The 18,681-nt window shown below is 43.8% G+C and overlaps 1 pseudogene; it reads right to left on the bottom strand.

The window, feature by feature from the left end:
• Positions 1-14,819: 14,819 nt before the first annotated feature.
• Positions 14,820-15,561, bottom strand: LOC147460065 (uncharacterized; annotated as a pseudogene).
• Between the last annotated feature and the right edge of the window lie 3,120 nt (positions 15,562-18,681).

Here is an 18,681-nt window from a genome sequence, read left to right as displayed (position 1 = left end):
AGCAGCCCGAGCACTCTCTCTCTCTCTCTCTCTCTCTCTCTCTCTCTCTCTCTCTCTCTCTCTCTCTCTCTCTCTCTCTCTCTCTCTCTCTCTCTCTCTCTCGTGTTTTAGTGTGTGAGAGTATTCCATTGGTGTTAGGGTTAGTGTAAATTCCTTGCTTGTTTGTGGGTTGCTCTAACGATTCTCCTCTTGTGCGTCCTAGTTCGCTCTTAAACTAGGTGGTGCCCCTTGTGTCGTTGGGATTTGGCTGGGGGTTTGTTGTTTTGGTTCATGTTGTGTTGTGCCCCAGCCCCATTGAGCAGCACGGGAGCCTTGAAGGGTGTCTAGAGGTTGCTCTTCTTGTTGCCCGCCCCGGACCGCTTCACTTGCATCCACACTCCCTCTTCCACTTTATCATTTTCCTATTTCACACACACTTCTCCACTCATCATCCCTACCTCTCTAACCACTCCTCTCTGCACCCTACTCACCTTCTTCTCAACCTTAAAGAATAAGAGAAACGATGGTGAACTCATGTCTCCTACACACACTTCCATTCCAAAATTGACCACCTAGTCTCATTTTTCCTCATCCATATTACCCATATCTATCAAAAAAACCACAAAATTCAACCTCTTCTCTTGAAAGACAGCATCATGGTGATTGATTATTCATATTCACTTACCTTGGCTTCCAAGGAAGGTCAAGAGTTGAGAAAAAACATACCGTCAAAGCTAGTGGACCGTCAACAAGCGTCAAAATTGACCCTACTCAAGACACTTGGAGCATCAACATTGTAAGAAATCCATATTTTCTTACCTATTAAGAGTTTTTTCTTCCTTATTTGTATCCTACTTGGATACTTCCATTGTAAATATCCAATTCCATTTGTAAATTAATAAAAATACTAACTCTACTAATTTACAAACACTAACCTACTATGAAAAGTCCTATCACCTCAATTTCTATCCTCTCTCTCTTCTTCATCTATCCCCACCAACTTCTTGATAATTCCAAGCAAAATAAATTAGATAAGTGCTGAAAATCTAACCCAACCATGGTTAGAGGAGTAACCTTAGCCCTCAAAATTGCTATAAAAGGAGGGTGTAGCTAGCACAAAATGAAGGGGATCGGGGAGCACCACAGACAGACAATGAGAGAGAGAGAGAAGGAGACACACACACGATGTGGGTGGGGAGACTATGAAGTGGCAGCTCCCCCTATACAGTATACTCACTATAAGTATAGGGTAACAGTGGCGGGCGCTCATGACCTGGGCGACCGGTCAAGGCACATAGGCATTAACCCCAACAACCTCCCACTTAAAGGCCAATGTGCCTTTAAGCAAGATCTACTAGTGTACAACTAATAGAAGGTGAGATATTCTCTCAACCTATGCCCACTGACTCTCGATGAGCTAGTGCATTCGGCTCTACTGATAGACAAACATCCCGCTGCGGAAGCGACACAGAGCTAGCTCCAAGCTCTGCAAAGAGTCTACAAGAGCTCATGCACTCTTGCAAGTATTGGTCCAATACCTGCAAACCTCCCCTACGCTCTTTGCCGAGATCAGTCATCGAACAACTAATCAAACCTACTACAAATGCTCCCACTGCAGCTGCTATGTCGGGCCTCGAGATCAGCATCTCGTACATGAGGACACCGAACGTTGGTGCAACCCTGGCAACCTCTTCCACCTCCAACTCAGAACTCAACTCATGGCAATCCTGTTCCCTATCATAGAGACCATGGCACTTTGACTCCGAGCTCTGGAGTGACTCCTCGTGCCCACCACATATCACATGTGTACCAAGAGTATCCATCTGTCCTGAATCTGCATCAATCTCTGGCATAAGCATATCAAGAAATGACTCCACAATAGCCGACATCACAGCATCCATGTGAGTCATCTTTATCATCACCTCTGATGACTCATCCTACTGTGACTCACTAGAGTTGTCCCGCTCTACCTATGCATCCATAGACGCAACCTGCACAACAAGGTCACTGCTCTACACTCCATGCAAAGCATCCTGCAACCCACAAGCAAAAGAGACTCGCCTGCTCTCTCGCTTTCTACCTGGTCGCATGATCACAGAGACAACACCGTCTCGCCCGTGATCCACATGCAATGGGTAACCTGTACCACTCCTAGCACCTCTCGCAATCACTAGCGAACCCAAATGCATCACAAAATCTCGTTCGTAGCAAAATCTGACATCCACAATCTCTAAGCTGACCAATCGAGATCAAACTCACTTTCAAATCTGGTACATAGCGCACATGTCGTAACAAGTAAGACGCACCACTCGGTAATGACAGTCTCACATCTCCTGCACCTGCTATCGCATGCACCGATCCATCAGTCAAGCGTACACTGCCAAGCATCCCGCTAGAATAGCTACAAAACCATTCACGATGCGACGTGACATGAAACATAGCATCTACGTCTAGCAACCACTGCGAATGGAGTGCACTATCCACATGTATAGCATCTCGTGCATAGCTCTAGGTAAAAGTGACATCCCCGTCACTAGTATACTCCGACACTACATCTGCCTCAACTGTCAAAGCAACTAAGTCCATGGCATCACTACATACATCTCTGAGACTGCCATGTATCCTACGATGTCACATACGACGAAAACAGCGCCGTCTAACGTGTCTAAAATAACCACAATACCTGTCGGCGTTCTCGTGAATGTATATGTCTCACACGAGTCCGTGATGACTCATATCTATCATACATATCATGTAATCTGTGCCAAAGTTCTCTTGGAGTAGTCTCATACATAACAAGAGCATATACAGATTCTGCAAGGTGCAAAGAGAGTGTAGATAGTGCCATCTCCTCTAGCTCCCCACTGATCGTCAGACATGTTTGAAGGTCTACCTACATCACCACTCAATGGTCGATGCAACCCTCGTTGTGTCAATGCATCAAGCATACACTCTCTCCATGCTGCAAAGTTTGACCCATCAAACATGCACATTTCGGAGAGATCATAATCTGAGCGATCACCTGTCTCTGCCATGAGCACAATGTAGCAAACTAGAAAGCAAAACCACCTCATCAACAACACCTGGAAACTTTCTACAAATATGGCCAGAAACACAATGTAAAACCTATGAGACACACTCCAAAATAGAGCTCCCGCAATGTCAATACAAGCCTCGCCTGCTCTAGTATCACACTGCAATCTGTGAGCTAATCACCAAGCCCACACTATGCGGTATTGATGCATACACATGCACAAATCTCCCACCTGCAGAGAACACCGCACGCAAATGCTGAGTGCAACCTGCAATCTCTACCTAGATCGCATAAATGATATGCATAAAACTCCTGGAAAAATTTCACCAGAGTTTCAACGCACAATGGCTATCAACACAAAATAACCATTGTCCTGCAAGCTCAATACAATGAGAAATCAATGCGCATCAAACTACACTCAACATACATGCATAAGCTCTGCAAAACTATGGCAAACAATGCTCGAGATCACAAGGCTCTCCCACACGAGAGCAAACCACTGTCTCAAGCAAAGAAAGATACACAACTCCTCACTCTTGCGAGAGTGGATACAAAAACACAAAACTGTGTCCAAACTGAAAAAACCTGTCAAAAGTGAGAGTAAACACTCGATCACAAACTATGGCGAGAATCTGGGAAAAATCCGACAGAATTTCCCCTGAAAACTGAGCAAAAAACTCAAGTACAATCTCTACCATAAACCATAACACTACTCAATGCCAAAATGGCTCCACATTTTCACATACAATGTCAATCCGCACTCAGAATTTATGCACTCAATTTCAAGAATCTCGCGTGCTTCCAAAAGTGCATCAAACTCGCACACAATGCGACAACAGAAAATTTGGAATTTCTGTATACAGTCAATCTGAGCTTAATATCAGCAAAACGGTGGGGAATATGCAAAAAGTTTCTTCTGCAAAAGAACAGAATTCTCAGATCTGCATTCTACAAGGAGAAAAACGAATCTGAAAACAGTGCTGCTGTCCACACAGTTTTAGGGCAGCACCTTCACTTACACACAATCTTCCACACTCCTTTCTGAGCTTCCACAAGAGCATACATCACTCTCAACTGAGCTCACAAGCTCCCATTGCATTCTCACAAAGCTTCCAAGCTTTCTTAATCTCTCTACTATCGAGAGCGAGTGAGCTATCACCTCAAAGCTCTCAAAGCCATCGTGCTCTCCGCGGTCGCCATACCTCTGATACCAACAGACAGAGAGTGAGAGAGAGATAAGGAGACACACACACGATGTGGGTGGGGAGACTGTGAAGTGGCAGCTCCCCCTATACAGTATACTCACTATAAGTATTGGGTAACAGTGGGCGGGTGCCCATGACCTGGGCGACCGGTCAAGGCACATAGGCCTTAACCCCAACACAAAAAGGGGGAGTCATAAGCAAGAGCACTATGCTATAGCTTGAGGAGCCAAGCTCAACCTCTCTAGAAGGAGCTCTTGAGTGGAATCTCATTGCCTTATGCATGTGCATGTGTTGTAATAGGGGTGATTAGCAAGGGAACTCTATGCCATTGTAAGAGAGAGAGAGAGTGATCATTCAATTGAGAGTTGGAAATCTATCATTTCTCCTACTAGTGTAAGCCCAACATTTTCTGAATCAAGGAGGGTGGATTTGGACTAAGCTTGGATACTTTGTCTCTCTTCCAACGTGAAGTAATGGACAACAATGATGTGTAAGTGTTTTGGTGTTTTTTTTACGTTCTTGATAGCTTGTCTCTAGGTGTTGTCATCAATTTAGCCATAAATCCCACATATTGTAAGAGGGCGACAGGGTGGAGAGGACTCCCCTGGCCTTAAGACAGTGATTGGGGTGGCTTTTCTTGTGATGTGTTGTGGTGTAATTTACTCAAGCTATGTTGCACAAATACTAATCTCACTTTGATTGGTCATGACAGATTTGTAAGAAGGTATTAATGCAAAAAGCATCCTCTCCCTCTTCTCTCCCTTTCTTACATATATAATTGTGTTTGCTTGATGAGTGCCGATACATTTCAAAGCAGCCCGAGCACTCTCTCTCTCTCTCTCTCTCTCTCTCTCTCTCTCTCTCTCTCTCTCTCTCTCTCTCTCTCTCTCTCTCTCTCTCTCTCTCTCTCTCTCTCTCTCTCTCTCTCTTTACACGTCCTAGTTCGCATCCAAAACTAGGTGGTGCCCCAAATTAGTGTAGGGTTAGGTTGCGGGTTTTTGTGTGTGTTATTGTTTTTTTTTTCAACCCTAACCCAATTGAGCAGCACGGGAGCCTAGAAGAGTGCTTAAAGGCCACTCTTCTTGTTGCCCGCCCAGGACCGCCTCAACATAAATGAGGAAACAGGTTTCTCAGATCCAGTGCATGCTATACATGCAAGCATAGCTGCTAACAGTGATCAAGCAACATTTTTGTCATAGTCAATATGTGTAGATGCCCATTTGGAGTGCTCTTCGAGTGTAGACCATGAAGAGAATGTTTATGCAACATTACATGCAAAAGCAATTGTTTTGGCTAATGCTATGCAAGAGGGTTTTATGTCTATGGCTACATTTCAAGACACAGTTGATGATGCAGATGTATTTGATGCTGATTCATATGTATTTGATGTAAACCCATACAAAGATTATGATTATGGAGATGCATATTTATAGGGGGTGCATGATGATGATCAATCTATGACTGCTACATGTGACAGGGTTTGCTATGATGATTCTATGGAGAAAGAAATTGATGCTATCTTTGTAATGCATGCTGAGACTTGTGCTATTGAAGTGGAAAGATATTTGAATGGGAGGGTGAAGCTGCCAGAATAATTCGTGGCTATGTATGAAACAAGCCATGAGGTTTCTTGTGATAATACTCACAAACTAGGTGGTTCTTCCAAGGAGGAAGATATGGAGCTTATGGATCTGTTTGATGATGCGCTAGAGGAATTTCGAGTTCCTTGTGACAAGAGTAGTGAAGAACATCCTACAACATATGATAAAGAGCTTATGTTCCTTTTGGATGAGGCTCTAGAGGAGTTTGTGCCTACTAGAGAAGGCAACCATGCAGCGTTTGTGGTATCAAATGAAGTGATGGCATTCAATGACTCACAAATGAAGATTGATATTTTGGAAACCATAGTGATTGAATTGATTTCTCCTCTGGGTTATGCTATGATGGGAATTTGGGACTTTTTGTTGCTATGTTATGAGAAAATTTGTGGAGATGCAATATACTTGAATTATGATTTTCTATTCCCTTATGACCCAGGAGGCTATCATGCTAGTTATGATTCTTGTCAGTTACTATATATGCCTTATGACCCAGGAGGTTATCATGCTAGCTATGATTGCTGTCAGTTACTTTATATGCCTTTTGATCCGGGAGGATACTGAGATGTAGGTTGGTTTTTTGTCATGATTTTTTCTATTAGATTATGCTATGCGAACATGTTTTTGGGTTAACAGGCATGATTGGCACATGCTGGAGGATGGTGCATTTTTTTTAAAAGGAATGATCACAGTGGGACAAATGATTGGTTTCCCGTTTGATCCCGGGGGCTACTAAAGTGCAAGTCGTTGATTTGAAGAGTACCAACTACCTGATGTAGCAGGTTTCATGGTACAAAGTTTTGTTTTCTAGATTTATGCTCAGTCAAAAGAGTTTTGGTTAAGTATTCATTAAGATTACATGGTTGGCTTCCAACTAACTTCTTTCAATAATTGCTGAAGTATCTTTACATCTTTTGAGTTGGTTCTGCTACCAGAACTTGAAGTAAAGGACTTGGCAGCCATTCTGTGTGCAGACAGAGTAAGGCATACTTGAGCTTGACACAGTTCCTCAAAGAGAGCTTAATGGTCAAGCCGTGTGCATCATTAACTAGAGCACTTGAGTCTAGTGGGGTTCACTAAACAAGTTATCCATGATTGAATGCTTTGAAGAGACGACAGATGTGGTTCAGAGAATTTTGATGGGCAGCTACCTAATCATTAAGCTAGAACATTGATAATAGGGTATAAGCCTTATTTCATTTTTCATATGTTTACAAGTTAATTGAGGCTGATGATGTTAAGGAGCTCAAGGTAGGTGTAGCAGATGCAGATTGAAGTATTGTTGGCACAGATCGAAGGTTGTGCAAGTTCAGAAGGGGTCTGATGATGATGATAAGGAGCTCAAGGTACGATGAGAAAGTTTGTGGAGATGCAATATACTTGAATTATGATTTTCTACTGCCTTATGACCCAGGAGGCTATCATGCTAGTTACGATTCTTGTCAGTTACTATATATGCCTTATGACCCAGGCGGTTTTCATGCTAGCTATGATTGCTGTCAGTTACTTTATATGCCTTTTGATCCTGGAGGATACTGAGATGAAGGTTGGTTTTTTGTCAAGATTTTTTCTATTAGGTTATGCTATGGGAACATGCTTTTGGGTTAACAAGCACGATTGACACATGCTGGAGGATGGTGCATTTTAAAAAAAAGGAATGATCGCAATGGGACAAATGATTGGTTTCCCGTTTGATCCCGGGGGCTACTAATGTGCAAGTTGTTAATTTGAAGAGTACCAACTACCTGATGTAGCAGGTTTCATGGTACAAAGTTTTGTTTTCTAGATTTATGCTCAGTCAAAAGAGTTTTGGTTATGCATTCAATAAGATTACATGGCTGGCTTCTAGCTGACTTCTTTGAACAATTGCTGAAGTATCTTTACATCTTTTGAGTTGGTTCTGCTACCAGAACTTGAAGTAAAGGACTTGGCAGCCATTTCGTGTGCAGACAGAGTAAGGCATACTTGAGCTTGACACGGTGCCTCAAAGAGAGCTTAAAGGTCAAGCCGTGTGCATCATTAACTGAAGCACTTGAGTCTAACGGGGTTCACTAAACAAGTTATCCATGATTGAATTCTTTGAAGATACGACAGATGTGGTTCAGAGAATTTTGATGGGCAGCTACCTAATCATTAAGCTAGAACATTAATGATAGCGTATAAGCCTTATTTCATTTTTCATATGTTTACCAGTTAAGAGAGTCTGATGATGGTAAGGAGCTCAATGTACGTGTAGCAGATGCAGATTGAAGTGTTGTTGGCATAGACCGGAGGTTGTGCAGGTTCAGAGGGGGTGGATGTCGTGCAGCTCCGCTCCCATGCTAAGAAAGATGCCAGAAAAATGCACATCAAGCTTATTTGAAGCTTACATGTTTATTGAGTAGTGATCGGGCTTGTTAACAGGCCAAGTATAATGATTAGTGTATGCCAGATGCGGCTTAAAGGGCCAACTGATGCCTTAATGATGCAAAAAAAGGCTATGCTTGATGTGAGCATAGATAGGATATTATGATCTAGAACTGTAGTGCTTAAAGTGCTCTATCGGCCTGTCTTTACGGCTCGTCGATTGGAGCTACGGTTTGAAGTTATGGCAGTTTGAAGTTTAAGTCGGCTGCAAACCAGTACCGGATTGGGCGACGGTGTGCCATTTTGGAATTTTGAGTAGCGACGACCAGGGTTTTGAATGTAGTAGAATAAGTGCTCGAGGTAACAGTGCTTTGGTTGAGATGTATGCTGGATGTAATGCACTTCAGAGAGCACAACAAATGCTTGAGTGGAATCTCTTTTAAGGTCATCTCTTGATACAGGTAGCAGATTTCATGATGAGGTTGCTCGATGGGGGTTGCTAGGGAAAGATGTTATGCTTACCAATGCCTTGCCCGATATTGTAACAGAGTGGCGCCTTTACCAAAGCAGCATTTGCATGCCAAATGTGGTGCCCTTTCAGAGGAAGTCGGCCGCCAAAAGACCGCCCAACATAACCCATGAAGGCCGCCTAATTGTTTTTCTTGGCAATGCTTTGGCCGCTATGCATGTCGAATGTGGTGCCCTCATAAAATTGGCTAGACCTCCCTAAGGCAACCAAGTGGAAAGGCCGCCCAAGAGCTTAAATCAATGGCCGCCCATCAATGTCGGCCCATTTGCATAAATGAACTAGCGCTTTTGTGTGTGAACAAGGGGAAAACGAAAGCGTGAAGGCCAGGGGCGACGAGCAGGCAGCGTGAGGGAGGAAGAGAGATGCGCAGGCTACGTGGGTGCTCCAATGAGCACGATGGAGAGACGAGAGTTGCTCAGCTAGCATGGGCGATGCCGTTTGGAGCCACTCGCGGCGCATTTTGCGCAGGTCAAAAGTCACCACTGCCACATCACCGGTGCCGTTCCCAAAACGACGGCGCCGTCGTTGCATAAAAAGGAAGTGAGTCTATTGAAAGAAGGGGTCTCCAAGCGAAGAAAAGGGGGGGACAATGTGTGACGAAGGAAGAAAAGGGAAGGCAGGGGAACCGGAGAGCTTGGCTCTCACTCGCTTCGCTCTTGCCATGGGCTCGCAAACAAGTAGAGCTTTCTCTCTCTCTCTCTCTCTCTCTCTCTCTCTCTCTCTCTCTCTCTCTCTCTCTCTCTCTCTCTCTCTCTCTCTCTCTCTCTCTTTGCTCTCGGACATAAGCAAGAAAGCTAAAGGCGCTCTCGCTCTCTCGTGCTTCAGAAGGAGAGGATCTCGGAGCGGTGCATGAAGCTGGCATGAGCTCGGAAGAGGAAAGCAAGTGTATTGACCAAGCAAGGGATAAAGTTCCGGCTAGCAATTGAAGAGCAGGAGAAGGTTAATAGCTGTGAGCCGCAATTAGGCCAGTGCAAAGCATAAGGAGCAAAAAGCTGCAGAATAATTGACAGTAACTGAAGCATGAAAAATATGGCATTGAGCAGAATTGAAGCTTGTTGAATCTAAGGGAACTCAAACCAGATAAAGCGACATGAGGAAGTTTCCATCATCATCATCATCTAATGTTTGATTAATCATTCTGTTAAACTCGATGTCGTTAACGGCCCGATTAATTCTGTAAATCGGGAGCTTAAATTCCTAGTTAGGAGATGATCCAAGTGACGGCATTGTTAATAGCCCGCCTTGGCTAAAGATTAAGTTGTACTCAAACATATTAATCAATTAATTCATGATTACGGCGATTGACAGAGTCAGTTGCATTAATTGTTCTTGTTCTCTCTCTTTCTCACCTCCCACAGCGAGAGGCCCGGCGCCTGCCTGACTCACGTAGCGAACACATATCCCCCGACATCTTTGGTGAACCAGACGTGAAAAGAGCCAGGGTGGAAGGTAAACACGGAGATGCCAGAACAGTTAAAGTAGTTTATTGAAGATTTCAGTGCCAATGGATTTGATAAAAATCTGGCAGTTACAGATTTGCCAAAAATGATGGAATTGGTTCAGGGGTATCTACAGGAAGAAAAACCCATGCAGATAAAAAAGCAGACTGATGATGCTGTAGAGCTAGCACTTGATGCTGTTTGGGAGCAGTATTGTATTTTTCTGGAATATGATCAAAAAGGTTACCTAGAGTATTACGAGCAGCAAATGAAGCGTCAAAAAGTGCCAGACGTTCAGATGATTGTAGAATTTGAACAACTTGTGTGTGATCATATTAACGATCAAATTCAAGTTCTTGCAAGAACTCATGCAGACAATTGGGATGCTTTTGCAGAAGCAATCATACAGGGGTTCTTATTGAGTGAAGACCAAGAGCTTCAGCAGATTGAAAGCACACAAGATGAGGAGCCATCTGTTTTAATGCAAAAAGCATGTCATGCAGGTGGTCAGAGTTCTACCCGAGCTAAAGCTAGAAGTTGTTATCGATGCATGTCTTCTCGAAGAAAAAGCATTGTTGCATGCAGATGATGATTTCATAGTGGATACGGTTTATGCTCGATTGGGATTGACTTCTTTATTTCAAAGAAAATGTGACTTTGTGGATACAGTCATATCCTCTCAAAGTGACATAAATGAGAAAACAGGTTTCTCAGAGCCAATGCATGCTATACATGCAAGCATAGCCACTAACAGTGATCAAGCAACATGTTTGTCAGAGTCAATATGTGTAGATGCTCATTTGGAGTGCTCTTTGGGTGTAGACCATGGAGAGAATGCTTATGCAACATTACATGCAAAAGCAATTGTTTTGGCTAATGCTATGCAAGAGGGTTTTATGTCTATGGCTACATTTCAAGACACAGTTGATGATGCAGATGTATTTGATGCTGATTCATATGTATTTTATGTAAACCCAGACAAAGATTATGATTATGGAGATGCATATTTATAGGGGGTGCATGATGATGATCAATCTATGACTGCTACATGTGACAAGGTTTGCTATGATGATGCTATGGAGAAAGAAATTGATGCTATCTTCGTAATGCATGCTGAGACTTGTGCTATTGAAGTGGAAAGATATTTGAATGGGAGGGTGAAGCTGCCAAAACAAATCGTGGCTATGTATGAAACAAGCCATGAGGTTTCCTATGATAATACTCACAAACTATGTGGTTCTTCCAAGGAGGAAGATATGGAGCTTATGGATCTGCTTGATGATGCGCTAGAGGAATTTTGAGGTCCTTGTGACAAGAGTAGTGAAGAACATCCTACAACATATGATAAAGAGCTTATGTTTCATTTGGATGAGGCTCTAGAGGAGTTTGTGCCTACTAGAGAAGGCAGCCATGCAGCGTTTGTGGTATCAAATGAAGTGATGGAATTCAATGACTCACAAATGCAGATTGATATTTTGGAAACCATAGTGATTGAATTGATTTTGCCTGTAGGTTCTGCTATGATGGGAATTTGGGACTCTTTGTTGCTATGCTATGAGAATGTTTGTGGAGATGCAATATACTTGAAGTATGATTTTCTATTCCCTTATGACCCAGGAGGCTATCATGCTAGTTATGATTCTTGTCAGTTACTATATATGCCTTATGACCCAGGAGATTATCATGCTAGCTATGATTGCTGTCAGTTACTTTATATGCCTTTTGATCCTGAAGGATACTGAGATGTAGGTTGGTTTTTTGTCAGGATTTTTCCTATTAGGTTATGCTATGCGAACATGTTTTTGGGTTAACAAGCACGGTTGGCACATGCTAGAGGATGGTGCATTTTTTTAAAAGGAATGATCGCAGTGGGACGAATGATTGGTTTCCCGTTTGAGCCCGGGGGATACTAAAGTGCAAGTTGTTGATTTGCAGAGTACCAGCTACCTGATTTAGCAGGTTTCATGGTACAAAGTTTTTCTTTCTAGATTTATGCTCAGTCAAAAGAGTTTTGGTTATGCATTCAATAAGATTACATGGATGGCTTCCAGCTGACTTCTTTGAACAATTGCCGAAGTATCTTTACATCTTTTGAGGTTGTTCTGCTACCAGAACTTGAAGTAAAGGACTTGGTAGCCATTCCGTGTGCAGATAGAGTAAGGCATACTTGAGCTTGACAGGGTTCCTCAAAGAGAGCTTAATGGTCAAGCCGTGTGCATCATTAACTGGAGCACTTGAGTCTGGCAGGGTTCACTAAACAAGTTATCCATGATTGAATGCTTTAAAGATACGACTGATGTGGTTCAGAGAATTTTGATGGGCAGCTACCTAATCATTAAGTTAGAACATTGATGATAGGATATAAGCCTTATTTCATTCTTCATATGTTTGCAAGTTAATTGAGTCGATGATGTTAAGGAGCTCAAGGTACGTGTAGCAGATGCAGATTGAAGTATTGTTGGCACAGACCGAAGGCTGTGCAGGTTCAGAAGGGGTGGATGTCGTGGAGCTCCGCTCCCATGCTAAGAAAGATGCTAGAAAAATGCACATCAAGCTTATTTGAAGCTTACATGTTTATTGAGTAGTGATCGGGCTTGTTAACAGGCCAAGTTTAATGATCAGTGTATGCCAAATGCGGCTTTAAAGGGCCAACTGATGCCTTAATGATTCCAAAAAGAGCTATGCTTGATGTGAGAGTAGATAGGATATTATGATCTAGAACTGTAGTGCTTAAAGTGCTCTATCGGCCTATCTTTACGGCTCGTTGATTGGAGTTACGGGTTGAAGTTATGGCAGTTTGAAGTTTAAAAGCTTCAACAAACTACTTGCGAATCTAGCTCAGCGACTACCGATCTGCAACCTTCAATCCTTCAAACGAGGCTTTGGCGCGTCCTTGTAGAACTAATGGTAGTGCCTTCAATTTGGCTTCATCTCAAAAAATTCTCATTTGCAATAGGTATAGCTCCAAATCAGAAAACCAATTTGCAGCCTCTTCTTCTCCAACAAGCACCAATTCAATATCAGGCATCATCTTCAGGCTGTAAATCTTCACCAAGGAGCAATCAATAGATCCTCCGTGGGGGCACCACTGATGGAAAGGGGGAAGGGGGAACACACCCAACACACTCCAAGCTTGCCTCTCTATAGGCCAGGATAAATTTCACACCCCTAACCATGCAGAATCACACACACACGCACACTTTTCGGCCAACCTCCAATGCACAAGCTCGCCTTCAAGCACCGGCTATACACACCAAACACGAACACTTCATCCGTTAATTGACTCGACAACACACCATCAACTCTGACTGTACTCGATCATTACACAACTCCCAAATCATCAATCTCACATATCAACAACTCACGCTATCACTCTCTTCCTCTCTCTCTCTACACACACACACCCGTGTGGTCCGGAGCCAACACTACCACAGATTAGCACAAGACAAGATGAAGGAACAAAATGATCTGAGTCACGCAGTCACCATAAACCATAGAAAAACCATGCATCAAAACACATGTGCGGGTAGAATGATGGCATCAACTGCCATGACAATCCCTACTTTTTGGCTGCAGACATGGCGGCTCTCCTTCAACCTTGCTTTTTGATTAACGCTCACCCTCATTGGCGGCTCTCCTGCTCTGCAACGCCCTCCAATGGAACCCCTCTTTCCTCTTTCTTGCTTCTTCTATAGCGCAACAACCCATCCAATCCCCAAGCAACTGTCGACCTCCTCTTGCAGGAGAGCTCCTCACGGCCCTACCAATTGCATACAACCAACCCCCTTGTGCTCTTGCTCATGGCACCAACACTCTACAACTGCACTTGGCCATAAATTGCTCTTCTGTATCTCCACCCATTTTAGCCTTGGTGGTCTTTTATCCTTCCCTATAGCTGGTTCAGCAAGTAGGTTCACCTTCATATGCAGCTGGGACGAATCCACAACTCTCCTTTGATGCTCGTCAACCCGGCATACTTCTCGTTGCTCTTGGTAGGCCTTTGAGTGCCCACGTCCTCCAACCTATGGCCGCTCCCTATCTTGACATAGCCACTCCCTATTTGCAGCAGCCCGCCTGCTTTTGGTTTACGGCCTCTCTAGCATCCACGAGCCTGCCACCTCTCTACTGCTCCAAGCCACGCCACCTCTGGCGGCCTCTCTTTTGGTCACGACCCAACTGGCGGCAATAGCGCCATATTTTTCTTCTCTCTCGCACTCTCTCTCATCGTGGAGCTAGACTCCCTCCACTGGAAGCTTCCAATTTTCATGGCGGCATTCCCCCCTCTGCAAAAACCGTCCCTCCTCTTGTTTTGCCAACCCACCTATGCAACTGCCTGCTCATGCTGCATGAAACACCACAGATGGCACCCTTTCCACTAGGAACTACAGCACCCTCCTGCTCATGCACTGGAGTACACTAGCACCATCTCTCAGTTTACAGTAGTGTTTCTTTTTTCACTCTACATGCCAGCTTCAATCTTCACTCAAAAAAATCCTAGCTTGGTCTCGTTTACATGCTCGTAAACTGCCAACACGGGAAAAACTTTGCTCTGGCATCTCTTCATATCATGAGCATGACAATATTCTTACCGATGCTACAAATTTTTCTTCCACTTTCAATTCTGCCTTGCTATGCATACCTAGGCCCCAAAACCCTCGACCACTTGGATGAAAACTATCCCTTGTGTTTTCAAGCAAGGCTCACCATGACTCTCTTTTGAACCAAACCAATGGTCATGCTTATGGTTGGCCGCCCGCTTCAACTGCGTGTACAGGCTATAGTGCTATCAAACAAAGCTCCAACTCTTCATGGCCGTAAGTAAACAAGGATCACTCCAGAAGAATAGTCCCCGGGTGATGAGATCTTCTCCTAGAGAGGTGGTGACCGATATGACCGTTGAGTATCCTGTGCCACCATAACTCTCAATTGGTTGATATGTGCTCTCCGACCAATTATTGAGTTAGGTAATAAATACATATCCCAATTGGACTTGTTGAACACTTCACCAAGTATAGCTTCCATCACCCAACCATCTACTTCCAACTCTCCATGCACCAGCTTTTGACATGTCTTCTTCAAGTATAAAGCGGGCCTTCAACAACCTCAAACCACTAGCCATTTCAAGAAAATATCTCGCACCCTGTCAAATAGCGTGTCCTACAAACATCTCGCTCAAAATCCCATATCATAAACCTCATAGCACCTGTATCCACATCGCTTGCCTCGTTCCCAATCTTGTGATGTCAACATTTTCTCCTGTCACCTGTGATAGCAAACAACACTTGTAGCTTCTACTAGAGAGTGCTCCATCCCTGTGTACCTGTCTCCTACATGCATCAAATACCTGCTCAATGTCCCTGTCATTTTCCTGCAAACGGCCATGCTTGGGCTTCTTGCACTTCCAGAGGCTGACCTTCTTCAGTTGTACCATCATTGCTAACCCGCTAGTTGATCATTTATGCTCAACCACTATATTATTTAGATAAGATATGATTGCATATTACAAAGCTGACACTTAGTATGTACATAAGTACTAGATAGAGAGAGAGAGAGATTTTATCAGTTGTAGAATCCCCCCCGAATCAAATGGAAAGCCATAGGCTCTCCCAACTGTGATGCAAACTCCACCAAGGTCAAATACATGGAGTTGAGCACAGTGACCCATCTGTATTACATACATAATCAACCATTTTTTTGCACCTGTAAACCCTAAAACAAGCCTCTCGTGTAGCTTGGCATAGCATAAACTTTCAACATGTATCCATACATCGGCTTCGTACACTGGATAAACCTGTACACCAACCTACAAAGCATCTGCACCATACATCATGATTCTCTCACCTGCTAGAGAGATCTCTATAGAAGACCCCTCATCAAAAGAGCTTTGCAAACTGTGCTAAACTACCTATGAAGCAACTTTAAAAAGCATGTCCATTAATAGCATAACACGCACCTTCGGCAACCTGTCTTCCACTACCGTTCCTTCTTGCATAGCCAAACCTAGCTGTGTTCCAAGCATACCCTCTGTTGTAGGTCCTTCAAATGGCATACACGCCATACCAAACTCACCATGCCAATCTTCGTCCACCATAGCCTTTGATGCTTCATCTTCAACCACTTCATGCGTGAGCAAATCAGATTGCTCGACCACCTTTGCCTGCTCTTGAAGGACCTTCTTCTATGATCATATCATCTGCTAAGAGAGAAAGAAATCCATAATCTATTACCTCGTTCTCTTGTATGTTGACATCATCCACACCTTTTGGAATGCACTTACACTCACTCTTCAACACAATCAGTAAGGCAAGGTTGACCAACCCCCTGGCTAGCTTCTTCCTGCGCAGCTTCGACCACATCGCTTTGCCAACATCTTCAAACTTGTCCTGTGAGCTCTGATCCATAGCTTCATTTGATTCTTCATGCATACACACTTTGACCAAGACCACATCCTTGCTAACCATGCTAATAGACTCTTGTGCAGCAGCATACCAAACTGGAGGTACAAATTGAAACGAATGACCAGAATGGCTTACCAATGGCAAAGGAGCTACCTCTTTGACACTTGGACTTTTTTTTGGCACATGATAAAGCTCCATTGTCGAGCTATACCCATAAATTGTAGGCTTCAACAAGCCCATCTCCAGCTTCCTCTTTGCTTTCCTGCTCATTACCTTCACCAAGTAAACCATTTGCGAATAGTCCTCTGCACCACCACAGTTGACCTTCTCCTTGATTCGCGGATGCAAGCAGAAGGCTAGAAACTCCTCTGGCTTGAAATGATCTCCATTTTTCACACATGTAATAGCACCTAGTCTTTCCCAAATAGACTCAAATTTATCCAGAAACAAAGCAAAATCCTAAGTTACTTACATCCTGCTTAATCTTGCCCAATTTTTCACCCAAGTCCAATGGAGAAACCCGCTTCTGAAAAGCTTCAACAAATCGCTTGCAACCTGATTACAACTAGAGCAACCTTAGGATCCATGATTCCTTCTAGTTTCTCTCGGTAGGCCTTTGAGTGCCCATGGCCTCCAATCTGTGGCCGCTCCTATCTTGACATGGCCACTCCCTATCTGTAGCAGCCCTCCTTCTTTTGGCTAACGGCCTCCCCTTGCTCCTCTCTGACGTCCACCAACCCATCACCTCTCTACTACTCCAAGCCACGCCACCTCTACCAGCCTCTCTTTTGGTCTCGACCCATTTGGCTGTAGTAGAGCCATATTTTTCTTCTCTCTGGCACTCTCTCTCATCCTGGAGCTGGACTCCCTCTAGTGGAAGCTTCCAATCCGCCTGGCGGAATTCCCCCCTCTGCAAAAACCGTCCCTTCCTCTTGTTTTGCCAACCCCCCTATGCAACTGAATGCTCACGCTGTGGTGGCTGTAGATAGCCAAAGGTGCTTCTAAACCTCTAGTTGTTTTGCCAACCCCCCTATGCAACTGACTGCTCACGCTCTGGTGGCTATAGATAGCCAAAGGTGCTTCTAAATGTACAAGAAGAGGGTGGAGCAACATTGAGTTGCCAGGATGAGCAAGGAAGGGGGCAAGACTGAGAGGAGTCCAAGCTGCATACACACTAACGTAGTGGCCTCATCAAGTTACACAAAAATTCTCTTCAAGATCTAATACATTTTCAGCCCTTTGAATGCACCTCAACAGTGTGTTTCTTTGCAACTAGAATTTAGCTCCTGAATCCACTCATATTGAATGTTCCAATCAGCCCCAAATCTTCTCCATTGTGGCTATGGATCATTGAAACTATGGCTGAAGGTTTGGGCAGATGATGGAGCAGCATAGGCGCACCTCTAGGTTGCAAAAACACCCCTGTAATGGCCTTTTTAGGATAACAAAAGCACTCTTATAGAGGGCGGAGTCCTATGTCTATCCTTTCTAGATATGCAAGATCACATTTTGAGAGAGACAACATGTAAGCTTCAAGAGATCATCGGCTACAATTGAATACCTTCAACAATGAGCAACTCTCTCGGCCTTTGTCATCAGTAGACAGCTTCATCACTAAAAACAACTCTTGACCGAGCAACATGACCCTCATAGGGGGCACCCGTAGAGACATCATGTCTAGAGAGAGACATACATGTATGTTGTACTCCACTTTACCTACTCTTCTTGACACCCCACAACATGAAAACATAGCAAAATCGGACTAGTCACCCTAGAGTGTGGAAAAAGTAGGGGAATGTTTGGAAACACCACCACCCGTTCCTCCATCTTGCAAACCAACCACCAAGCACACCGGTCACTTGAAGTATGGGAGCACTTTGCAAAGCCGAGTGGAAACGAGAAAGCAGTCTCACTCCTTAATAAAGACCTTGGAGATATACATTAGTCCTCACTCCTTAACAAAGACCTTGGAGGTATAGAGAAGCCAAGAGGTGATAAAACTCATGAGCATCAAAGCAAGAATATGGCTACTTTATCACCAAGGCAATCAGTTTGGATCTTCTATTTCTATGACACCATTGCATTTATTAAGATGACCCAAAACATGGGAAACAACCACTTGGTATCCTTGATTGCAATAGAAAATCTCTCCC

This window comes from Adiantum capillus-veneris, chromosome 4 (assembly GCF_014529385.1).
Source record: "Adiantum capillus-veneris isolate H3 chromosome 4, ASM1452938v2, whole genome shotgun sequence".
Classification (NCBI taxonomy): Eukaryota; Viridiplantae; Streptophyta; class Polypodiopsida; order Polypodiales; family Pteridaceae; genus Adiantum; species Adiantum capillus-veneris.
Note: the sequence above shows the minus strand (reverse complement) of the source record. Positions and strands in the feature narration are given on the sequence as shown.